Source organism: Lissotriton vulgaris, chromosome 8 (genome assembly GCF_964263255.1).
Source record: "Lissotriton vulgaris chromosome 8, aLisVul1.2, whole genome shotgun sequence".
Classification (NCBI taxonomy): Eukaryota; Metazoa; Chordata; class Amphibia; order Caudata; family Salamandridae; genus Lissotriton; species Lissotriton vulgaris.
Genome location: NC_141696.1, coordinates 1,173,266,768 through 1,173,279,644, shown reverse-complemented (window position 1 = coordinate 1,173,279,644; position 12,877 = coordinate 1,173,266,768). Strand labels below are relative to the sequence as shown.

General features: G+C 46.6%; 1 protein-coding gene across 1 annotated transcript in view; it reads right to left on the bottom strand.

Moving 5' to 3' along the window:
* The window catches only part of WDFY2 (WD repeat and FYVE domain containing 2), a 538,880-nt gene that overhangs the window by 110,071 nt on the left and 415,932 nt on the right, over positions 1–12,877 (bottom strand). The window lies entirely within an intron of this gene.

The following is a 12,877-nucleotide window of genomic DNA, read 5'->3' as shown; positions in this document are numbered from 1 at the left end:
GCAGCGGATGTTCGCCCGACACACGTTCGTACAGGCTGCTGACAACGAACTTCTCAGCCTCAAGCAGGGCAATAACGACCTGCTTCATTACATTACTACCTTCAGCAGGCTTGTCATCGAAGCACACTGGCCTGAGTCAAAGAAAGTTTCTGTTTTCTATAGGGGCTTGCGGGATGACCTCAAGGATCTGATATCCCAAATGCCTAACCCTCCTGACGAAATAGGTCCGTTCATTGATCTGGTGGTGAAACTGAATTACCAGATACAAGAAAGACGGACCGAAAAAGGGAAAGGCATTGACGCCCGCTTCCTGTCGTTCGGAGAGAAAACCACGGAGAAAGGCAGAAAAGAAGCAGCCATTCCTAACAACTCCCCGGAACCAATGCAGATAGGCGGGGTACGAGGCCCTGTATCCAACAAGCAAAAGGAAAAAAGGAGGAAACAGAAACAGTGTCTGTTTTGCGGCAAAAGAGGACACTTCGTTAGGGAATGGCCCGTCAAACCCACCCGCACAGGGACCCGAAGGCCATTCGCGTTGCCCGTTACCAAAGGGAACCAGTCGGGAAACGAAACAACCCAGTAGACACAGGGGTCCGTCCTCTGGGTTTGTCATCTTGCAATACAGCGATCCCTGCGGTCCTTGATGGCAGTCTCCATGTGGGTGTGGAGGAAACCTTGCGAAACAGGACAGGGAAAACATGGCTGGTAACAGCTCTGCTGGATTCCGGAGCACAGGCAACTTCATAGACACCCAGTATCTACAAGCCCTAGGAATGACCACAGTGCCCAAAGCGAAACCCAAAACAGTCAAGGCAGTGGACGGTACGGACTTGACTTCCGGTCTCATCCGATATCAAACGGAAGACATGGTCATGTCCTTCGTGAATCACCATACCGAGACCATAAGGTTCGATGTGATTGACGCTCCACAATTTAAAATCATACTGGGTCTGCCTTGGTTGGTTGACCACAATCCCCGGATTGAATGGAGGTCCCAAGTCATCACCCTGGATTCAGACCATTGCAGTACTACTTGTTACACAGATGGTGGCTCTTTTGGTGTTCGTACTGTACAGGCACAGTCATTGCCCTTGCTAGGCATGGGTTTGGTTATGCAAGCAGACGTCCCAGAGGAGTACTCGGACTTGGCGGATGTATTCGATAAAAAGGGAGCCAATACACTGTCGCCTCATCGGTCCTTTGACTGCCGGATAGACTTGATACCCAGTTCAACGCTCCCTTGTAGCCGCATCTACTCCCTTACGAACAAGGAAAACAACCATTTACGCCCTTACCTAGATGAGTATCTGCACAACGGGTTCATACGCCATTCCAGGTCTCAGGTGTCCTCTCCCCTTTTCTTCGTGTCTAAGAAAGAAGGAGATCTGAGGTCCTGCATCGACTTCAGGGCTATGAACACCATCACGGTGAAGAACCGGTACCCGTTACTGTTGATCTCCGGCCTATTAGACCAGGTGAAGAATGCCTCCCTCTACACGAAGCTGGACCTACGGGGTGCTTACCATCTAGTCAGAGTCCGGAAGGGTGACGAGTGGAAGACCGCTTTTCGGACTAAATACGGTCTTTTCGATTACCAAGTCATGCCTTCCGGACTCTGCAATGCCCCTACAGTGGCCCAGTACTTCATAGATGAGGTATTAAGGGAGTACATCGATGTCTTCTGTATCGTCTACATAGACGACATACTGATCTATTCCAGAAGCATCACGGAGCACGTCCACCACGTACGTGCTGTCCTCCAGCAGCTGAGAAAACATTGTTTATACGTGAAGCTGGAGAAAAGCGTCTTTCACGTGACCGAAGTCGAATTCCTGGGTCATATCATCACCCCTGCAGGGATACAGATGGACAACAAAAAGGTGGAGGTGGTTCTACTATGGCCCACTCCGACATCAGTGAAGGATGTTCAAAATTCTTGGGGTTTTCGAAATACTACCGTCGTTTTATTACGGGATTCTCCAGAATGGTAACGCCTATCAATCGTCTCCTACGAAAAGGAGTGCCCTTTTGCTGGGATTCCAAAGCAGAAGAGGCCTTCCGAGAACTGAAAAGACGGTTCACCACAGCCCCTGTTCTGATACATCCTGACACCGAGTTGCCCTTCATAGTCGAGGCGGATGCCTCCCAGGATGCTTTAGGGGGGTGCTATCGCAAAGGGACGCTAACACAGGTCTTCTTCATCCCGTGGCCTTCTACTCCAAGAAGCTCCAACCAGCGGAACGGAACTACACTGTGTCAGATAAGGAACTCTTGGCGATCAAGATGGCCTTCGAGGAATGGCGTCATTATTTGAAGGACGCGAAACACTCTGTAACCATATACACCGACCATAGGAATCTGCAGTTCCTACGCTCAGCACGTGCCTTGACAGCCAGACAGCTTCGTTGGACCCTGTTCTTCAACGAGTACAACTTTACGATTACGTTCCGACCCGGAAAGGAGAACGCCAAGGCAGACGCCCTTTCACGATTGGAAGAAACTGTCGATGCAAACCCTTCCTCCGAGCCCATTCCTGTTATTCCAGGACATCATTTCCAAGGGGCTATTGTACCAATCAGGTTCCTGGCTCAATCACAAAAGGATGTACACCAAACCTATTCAACCGTTCTAGCCGATGGACTGCAAGGGGTAACGTATACCGATGGTTTCCTGTATAAAGACGACAAATACTACTTGCCAACGGTGGCCAGACAACAACAAGCACTGCACATGTGCCATGATCATGTTCTCTCAGTCCACCCATGATATCACAAGAAACTCGACCTGCTACAAAGACACTTCTGGTGGCCAATGATGGACACGGACGCTAAGAAGCACGTGGCTTCTTGTGCCACCTGCCTCCAAGGCAAAAACAGATCCGAACCGCCTACTGGACTGTTACGTCCCATTCCTGTCCCTCCATTCCCGTGGCACACCATATCTATGGATTTCGTAGTGGAACTTCCTGCCACCAAAAACGGATACACCACTGCTCTCACCATTGTGGATCATCTCACTAAAATGGCTCATTTCGTACCACTAAAGAAACTACCGACGGCAACCGAACTGGCTCTGGCCTTCATGCAGGAAGTAGTCCGCCTCCACGGTATCCCATCTGCAGTGATAACCGTGGAGCAATACCTCCGCTGTTTGTTGCTCGCTGTCGAACGGGAATGGGTGGACGTGCTATGGTTGGCAGAGTATGCATACAACAACAATATGCATTCCGCCATCTGCATGTCTCCTTTTTTCTGCCTCCAGGGACGGCATCCCTGCACCACTGCTTGGGAGGAACCACTGCCCAGCCCCTTGCCCACTGTGCGTGCCTACCATAGAACACTTTGCGCCCTCAGAGCAATCCAGGTTCGAGTTGGCCAAGGCTAAAGAGTCCTACAAGGTGCATGCCGACGCTCATAGGCAGAAGGAACCGGACTATAACGCAGGCGACAGGGTATGGCTCTCCATGAAACACCTTAACGTTTTCGGCTCCAAGAAACTGCTGTCTCGCTACGTAGGTCCGTTCGTCATTGAGAAGGTGGTCAATCCGGTGGCCATGAGACTCTCTCTGCCTCCTCACATGAAGATCCATCCGGTCTTTCACGTTTCCCTTCTGCGTTCTGTCCATCCTGACTGCACCACTGCCGTTCCCCCTGCTCCAGTGCAGTTTGAGGGCCATGTGGAGTACGAGGTCCGGGCCATCCTGGGTGCTCGTCGTACCAGGGTGAGGCTCTACTACCTGGTGGACTGGAAGGGGTATGGTCCTGATGAGCGATCCTGGGAATCCTTGTCTCATGTGCGCCATGCTCCCAGGCTGGTCCGTGCTTTCCATCTGAGTCACCCTTTTTGTCCCCGACCTGCCTCTCCTCTCTGATCTCCGGGTTGTTGGATCTGTTTTAGTGGGGGGTACTGTCATGTTCGGCGATTGCCGATCCCTGGAGGGTTCCGCCGCTCGATACAGGAGACCGAGACCCGGTCGGAAGCAGAGTCCCGGTCTAGTTGCTCACTAGCCTCTCTGGTGCCCTGCAGCGCTTCCGGGGGAATCGCTTAAGACCAGCGATTCCCGAGGAATCGGCGCTTTGGATTCTTTCCGTTCCAGGTTCGCGTCTTACGAACACTCCAAGCTGGTGGCTGCTCGAGCAGGGGACGCTTCTCCGACGGCTTTCCCTGGTGTTCCGTCAGCCGGAGCCTGCACTCTCATCATCGTGCCCACTTGACCTGCAAGCGCTGACGAGCGCCGACGTGTATCTGCCTTCCAACCTCATTCCGCTCCCGCCTGAGCCGGCACTTCTCCTAGCGCCACAGCGCTACCAGGTACCTTTCATTTCAGCGCAGGAGCGCTTTCTTTTGTTATAGCTGTTCTCAGCGCAGGAGCGCTTTTAGGTCCTTAGGACAAACTCAGGGGTACTGTCCTCCCCTTATGCTTTGCCAATACGCGCAGGAGCGCGGTTACTTTCCTTTGCTCACAGCGCTGGGGTGCTTTTCCTATTACATTTGCTAGCTCGTGCAAAAGTCACCTGAGTTTGGATACAGCAATAGCGCTGGTGCGCTAACTATGGATGCATACCATTTGTTCTAAGACATATGCACGCAACGACTTGGGAGTGGTTGTGCAAGCCTAACAACCACCTGTTGCATTAACTCTGTTATGAGCAGGAGCGCTCATGTTATATTGCCTTCTTGATTGGGAGTCCTTCTGTTTTCATTTGACTTGGTGAGTGGTCTAGGGGTGTGGTCTTCTGTATACGAGTAGATTGTGGGAACAGGACGTGGGAGGTGCGGGAACCCTCTATCCTGGTCTCTCTGGTCTCCCCAGCTATTGACTACTGCCTCATCAAGTGTCTACAGCCACAAGCCTCCTGTCATCCTTCCCCCTATTGTTTGGCTCCCTTCCCTGGGTCCATCAACTCCCTGCCGGGTTTTCACTTCTGCACAGGGTTAGGTGGGAACAGGGGCGGTGGCTCTTGCCGTCTCTGCGGAACCACTTCACAAGCAAGGGTAAGCCTTGTGGGGTGTCTGATAGTTGGGCGCACGTGGGGTCCCACTCGGTGTGCTCTGTCCAGGACAATGTCCGTGCCGTCAGGTACTCCCAATATATGTCGGAACAAGCCGGCTGTGAAGGCAAAAAGATCTGTGGTGTCGTCCAAGACTTTCACCCCCCAGATCCTGATGTTATTCCTGCGCGATCTATTTTCCAAATCCTCAAGATGCATCTGGGTGCCTATGTGCTGGTTCTGCAGGCGGATGATTTCCTGTTGGAGGAAGTGCATCTCGGCCGCTGTGTTATCGCTCTTGTCTTCCAAAGTGGCCACTCGCTCCCCCATGTTGTCGAAGATTGTATTGTTATTGATATTTCCATGCAACACATTGTTGGCAAAGCTAAATTGCTATCAGTTCTTCATAAAACGATAAAGGCTTTAAAATGTATACTGTTGAGTTCTACTTAAAAGCTGTGTCTTCAGGCCCACATCAGATAACAGAATTGCTCCCAAACTAACGGCATGGAACACATACTTAACATGCAGTTGTGCATAAGATAGAATACTACAATCTATAAGATGAAGATTTTTTGAAAATGGAGTTAAAATTCCAGCAATATGCACAGCAAAGAGTGAACATTACTATAATATAATCATCTGCTACAGAGATATTTTAGCCTATTCAACCCCCATGATAACCCCAGAAAACAGACCTACATTATGGGTGCATTAATCTAGCACCAACTGGAAACCATAAGGTGCCAGAGATGAATGTGGAGTGGCACCAAAGGTCATACAGAAATGGCACAATAATCCCATAAAATATGAAAAAGAATCATTACAAGCATTGGAAATGCAATAGGTCTCGCATTAGGAAAGTTTGAGCTATTGGTCTTATAAATGACTTTTTTTTATTATTGTGTTGTTTTTTGAAATAGCTAAATTAATAGCTTTGTCATTTACAATGCCAATAGTTATAACTTTCGCAAATGTGACACCTATAGCATTTGTAATGCAACATGTTTTGTATTTACATGACTTAGATGTATTGATATTACAAATAACAATGGCTTTTAATTTTTTTAAATAATTAATACTTAAATAATTTATTTAATTTGTAATGGCAATAGCTTAAACTTTTGTAAATAACTTTTGTGAAGATTATGTTCAGTGTTTTTTATTGTGACAAAAATCCAAGAACTTAAGTGAAATATTAACATCTTTTTGTGATTTGTAATAAAGCTTGAAACCACAAAGACAACACGTGACACGAGACAAATGCCACAAGAGGATCAAATTATCTTAATATTTACTTTGTCTAGTTAATCAGGGGGACATTAAAAGATTAAATAAAAAACCGTGATCAGGCCTTGATTACGCCGTCCTATAAAATATATAAAAGAACAGGCTCCTTACATGCGATTCCCTTCTCACTCCTGGAGAGAGGACGTGAGAGCAAAGCAAATGGGCAGCCTGTGAAGATTTATGGCCGGATGAGGGAGAGACACGGCCTGGCGGCCGTGGATAGTGTGAAGCAGGGGCCTTTGAAGTGAAGCTAAGCTTCACTTCAAAGGTGTGGGAGGAGTGAGGAGTGAAACAAGTAAAAAAAAAATGCGGCTGAGGCAGAGCGCACGCTGGGGGGAGCTTCAGATGCCTGTCACCCCTTCAAACCTAATGTCATCAGAGGTAACTGAACAAATATGTTACACTATACAAGGGACGGTATCCTCCTTAGAGTGCAAGCCAGAAGAGTCTTGAATGAAGCAAAGGCTTCTCCGGAGTTCTTCGCGTACTACATTTCATTACTAAACAGTCGATTCTTATTTCGTGCTGTGTCAAAACATCAGAAATAAGCACACAGCGATTTATAGGAAACAGCAGCAGCTATCTTGAATGAATTTGCACCAAGACCTTTTACAAAATATTTGGCTGTAGTAAGAGCATACCTGAAATGCCAAGCCAATCACGTGTATATGCTCATGTAGAATATTAGCTGCCGAAGAGAAGCACCTTTAGACTATAACATGATAGTATTAAAAAAGTGTTAGAATTATACCATGAATATAAAATAAAACGAGACACGGCCTGCCGGCCGTGAAAGTGAAAGTACGGCCGGCCGGCCGTGAATAATTAGGGGAGGAGCAGCCAGGAGAGAGCAGGAGCGGAGGCGGCAAGCTGGGGAACAGATGGCTGGCGATTTGATGCTGTGCACGCGCATTTTAGCTCAATGCGCTTGCGCATTGAGCTAAAAGCGCATGGGCACAGCATCAAATCGCCAGTCTAGTTAACGTCTGTTTAAGCCCCTATAGTCTCGCTCCGCTCAATGTGCATTGACAGGCGAGACCTAAAAAGCACCACTCCTAGACAGAAACAACATTGTGAATGAAAGGTAAGCCTTACCGTTCACCTACAGTACATTTTTGCAAGCCGAAATACAATTTAGTATTGTCCCTCAGAATAAACATAACTAACATGAAAAACATTCTGCTATATCAGATTTATGTACTCTAAACATAACTCCAGACACAGGAGAGGAAATACACAGTATCAGGTAAGAGTGAAGGAACACTACAGAGAACATAAGGAAAGACGCCTTGCAGATAGAGAGGTCGTATTCAACTGGTGTCAGTATAACCATTAACCCTAAGTGGCTTGGGAAGTTACTAGAGGAAGAGAGGGTAGCCTCAAATCGCCACCCCCTGTTTAGGGGAGGAGTCTTAGAAGAAAACAGAAGCGGGGGGGGGGTTCAGTTTTTAGGGCTTGGGGCAATGGAGTACCTATTTGAGAAGGTGGAAACTTCAAAAAATAAAAGAATGGTATAAAGAAGGGGGAATCAGAGTACTGAAGATAACTGGTATATAGCCTGAGTAGTCATATTACAGATCTCATAATGACACTGTAACGGGGTCGGGAAGGGAGGCCGGGAGGACTGGTGGACCCCTGATTATACCTCCCCTTCTACTCTACAGACTGGAACAGCGAGGGATGATTGGGAGCTTCAGCAGGATACGAGCGAAGAAACGTCCACAGGTTCCTTTAAGTGGGCGTATAACGACAGTGATGAGGCCCCGCCTCCAACTGACGTGTACACTCCTGGATGGTTGAATACGGGGGAAGTCCTCTACACGGCGTGTGACGACATCGAAGGAGCGAAGGCTGGAGAACGTGAGGAGAACAGGACGGAGAAGCAAGAAGAAGACGGAGGAAGCGAAAGACCAGAGAGTGGAGGAAAGCCAGGACGCCAACGACCCTGTGTTCCGCCGTGCCATACTCCCGAGGGAGGAGTATGGCTTAGTCAGGTACGACGGCGTTTGGCGGCCTAGGTGGGGAGAAAGAGTGCCCCTGTAAATAGTGTATAGATTTCCCCCCCCCCCGTGTGTGTCTGTCCTCCGTATTACCCGACACCCTCTACCCGTTTCCCCATACCTTTCCCCTACCCTTATCCCGCACTTCTCTCCTCCCTTCCCTGAGCACAAAACACGAGAGTGGCTGAAGTTAACACTGGTGCTCCTTCACAAACACCGGGTCCCCATTGGGTGTAGACCGATAAGAGATAAGCGGCTAACGGCCTCAGTCTGTCCCTCTTCTTTCCCCTTGGGTTCCTGAGACGTTGCGCCAGGGAGAGACGACCCCGGAGGAAGTCCAACGCCCAGAGAAACCCACGCAGAGAAGACCACCACCACGGATAACTTAGATTTTGCCAGGGAGAGACTAACATATAGAACACGACGAACTATAAAAATAAAACCCAGTTTAAAGAAGCATTCTAGTCAGCCTATTACTGCTGCGGCACCGGTTCCTAACCTAGAGACTGTCCCCAGCCCCCCTCCCACGCTTACAGACACACTTCCCATACTTCATTATTTTCCAGAAAATAACACCAAAAGCACCTTCGGCCACAGTTTCATACCATACAGTGCTGCAAGTCTCCTGGAATCAGCAATCTACAAGTCAAATATGCAAGCTCTAATGTGCAAATTCTCCAATGATGCTGAACTAGAAACAGATTAAACAATGTGGGACCTTTTTTTTCCCTTTGCAAATGTATTCATGCTCTTGTAAATTTCATGCACTAATGTTTCCCAATTCACATTTGACCGTATACAGAAGCCTCTTACATTCATACTTAGTTCCGTCACTCCACTCTATCATAGTTTCATTACACACAAACAGTAATCTGCTCAGCAGAGATGAAGCTTTCTCTCCATCAATAAGGATTAAAGCAAAAATCTATTCAAAAGCCCAGATCCAATCGTTTACATCAACCCTATAATCCAATTAGAAATTAAATTCTAAAGCGTACGTGGCCTACTCTGCGATGCAACACTCTTACTAATGCCGTGGTATTTGTAGCTTTGTTCATATTCCTGCGACAGAACTTCATAAAGTTACTGAGTCTATTTACTGGAGAGGAGTACAACTCTTACATCTTTCTGGTTTATAAAATACATTGGTTTACTTTGTTTAAGTTTTATATAACCTTAACCAAGGTGAAATCTGGAACCGCTTTAGAGCAGAACATAACAGTGACAACACAAAGTCGTTGGAAGAATGGGGAAGAGAGCAGTGAGAAAATGAGGGTAAGGGAGACAGGAGGAGGTGGAAGGGCAGGTGGAGGAGAAGGGGGTGGAGTTAACAGTTACCAAAAGGTGGCACGGAGGAAAGAAGGTAGAGAAGGGAAGAGGATAGTGGGTATGTAGATTGGGATACAGGAAGGCTGGGGGGAGGGGAGGCAGGAAGTTAGGAAAGGAGTGTGGGCAGGGACTGAAAATAAACCAGGGTTGTGTGAACAAGAGGGTAGAGGGAGCTGGAAGGTAAATGAGTTGGCTAAAGTGGGAATTCCCAGACGGAGCCAGATTGGAGAGTTAGGAACTCATGGGAAGGAGGAGAGTGGGGAGGAGGATAGGGTGGGGAAGTAAAGGGAGCAGGGGGTAATGGAAGAGGAAACGGAGCCAGTGGAGGGGCAGATGAGGAAATATCAGAGGGGAGGGGGAAAGGACAATAGTACACCGGTGAAGGAGGCCTATTAGAAGTGGAAATGGAAGCAATGAATGGATACCAACACAAATATTAGGCCTGTCGAGTCAAGCATGGTCTTAAAAGGGGAGTCTTTTGAAGCTGTCAGAAAGACAGTAGGGTATGTTTAGTCCTAAAGCCCATGAGGAGAGTGTTGCATAAAAGATAGGCAGCTCCCATGAAGGCTGGTGCTGAATATGGCAGGTTTTGAAGCTAGCAGACTGATGTCATTCAAATGTTGTTTGCTTGACTACTATGTTAGAAATGTTTTGATATATTCCCACATTGATGCATTCCTCCATTGTTAAAGATGGATACAGATGAATTGATCCCTATGATGCCAGAAGATGAAACATTGTAAATAATTCAGTGTATATGTTAACCAAAAGTCTCCAGGAATTCCCTCCTTGATAAAAAATACATAGAAGTAACAAGCACTTGACCTAATATTCTCCTAAACCAATCACCTCTGCACATTTTTTTTTTACTTAAGCAATTCTGTTCATTTTTATGTTTTTATAAATGAAGATTATACAAATTTGCCTAAGAAAAACTGTAGTCTATAATTTGCTAGGGCCCCTTCCTTTACCAAGAATAGCAGCATACTGAAGTTTTGTTTGTCACCAGAACACTTCTGGCAAGGTTCAAGGGTTCCAATTGTGGTGCAAAGTTACTGTTTATGAGTGCGATATTGTTGTAGAAAAAGTTAGAAAGTCACGCAGTTGTGCTGATGTTGTTGGTGGCTTCTGTGGGCGTGGTGAACTCCATGACAATTGCAAAGATTTTCTCTGCTGCTGGTGTCGAATCGTTCTGCTTGTAACTTCCTGTTGGTTTCCCGGATTAGCTGGTGATATCTCCACAGGGTGGCTTTGTATTAGCCTTTTTCCACTTACACTTGGATTGTTCTCCATTTCCATTCTAGTTGTTTGCAGTGTCTTTTCGTCATTTTGATGTCTTCCGTGCACTAGATGGCTTGGTGTTCTTGTTTTTTCTGTGTGGCTTCGTTTGAGAGGAGCCAAGGTTTAGGCACATTTAGTGACGCATTTATTTAAGTTGTTGACGTTACGTGTTAGGAGGCCTGTGTGCTCCGGTTTGTTCTTGTGGAGGATGGAGACCCAGTCTGCTTCTGTAAGCCTAGTCCAGTCTCAGCACACTGGGCCCATTATGGAGGTTTTTCTGTGGTGATGGATGTTGATTGTGAAACTGATTATGGCGTGGTCAGAACAGGTGACGGACCTGGGTGTGTTGACCCTGGTGTTGTTGAAGGATGTTTAGACAGGGGTCTAGGATGCATCTCACAGCGTGGATGGGATTCGTGATGCATTGGATTAGCCGGAGGTTTCCCTAGCGGTCTAGGAGTGCGGCTAAGTTTGGGTCAATGCTGTCTTTTAGATGGAAACTGAGGTCCCCCAGAAAGATGAACGCGTTGAAATTGAGGACTAATGGGGCCACGAAGTCCGTGCAGATGCTTGTGAAGTTGGCTTGGGGACATGGGGTTCAGTAGACCAGGGTTCGCCCAGGGTGAAGTTGGCTGAGATATGCAGTTTAAAGTCAAGGTGTTCGATGTGGCTGGTTTCAGCTTCTGCGAGGCGGTGGGTATGTTGAAGGAACGTTCTGTTTTTTTTCACCTGGTTGATTAGTAGTTTGTCTTTTGCTAAGCTCGATCATACTGTTTCCTATACGTGCACCACAATCCACTTTGGTGTCTTATGTTTTCATGTGTTATGTTTCATACACATTCAAGCACCATTCAAACCACAAAAACTATCAGACAGGGGTTTCTTAAATCTGATGGATGACCTTCCCAGACCTCATGATGGAGTACCCATATAGAGATGGTGGTCGGCTATTGCATGCTTGCACACACACATATATCCAACCATACACATTTAAGTGCCCCATAAACACACGTAAAACACACACACAACAGGAGCAAACATACTTTAAAATACACCTAATAATGGATGGATACTCAAGACCATTGTTAGAATCTTGACTACATCAGAATCTGACTACAGACTCTGCTCATGCCCACAGCTTAGTTTTCAAGTTTAAAGATACTATTCAAGAAGGACCAGCTACATCAAAATGTGTAGACTAGTTACACATGTTCAACAGGAAAGATGACAAGTGGATTAAGCGGCCTTTTTCGACAGAAGCAAGAATTTTTCTAGTTCAAATGATCCTTGTTCCAAAATTTAATTAGGTCTTTTGTAACATTCCATTTATAACCAAGAAAGACCTTTTTGTAAAGTGTAGAACATCAATGAATTTGTGAGGGGAGGGTCCAACCAGAGAATCAAGATGGGCATGTTGACTAGAGGCTGGACTGAAGGAGGTCTAATGGCACAAGATTTAGAAATTCCCTATGTTACTATACTGTAAGCCCTTGCCATGCATTGTTTATACCCTCACATATTATATCACTCATGACATGTTCAGTAACAGAATTGATAACCTCAATGATGACATCTGAAATTACATCATTGATGACAACATTGTGCCCGGTGGGGGCGCGACTTCTAGTTATTTCAGGGCTTGAGTTACAGTTAATTCAGTTAACTATAACCAGGGCCTAGTTAATTCAGTTGACTATAACCAGGTCCACTACAATTATGCAGCAGGAGAGGGCCAAATATTGCAGCAAGGTTGACTAAATTATGCACCAAGAAAAGGGAAATTATGCGGCAAATGCGGTGCAGTTTGTGATGGTATTATTTTATTATTTTGACATTTTTACACTTTTTAACACTCTCTGGGCCTAGGTTGCACCTTGTTGGTACCAGTTTAACACCTACATATAGCAACAAGCAACAAAAAAGTTGATTAGTCAACCTTTGCAAAGGGCCTTCCACTGCAAAGCAGCACATGTTGAGTTTTGAACC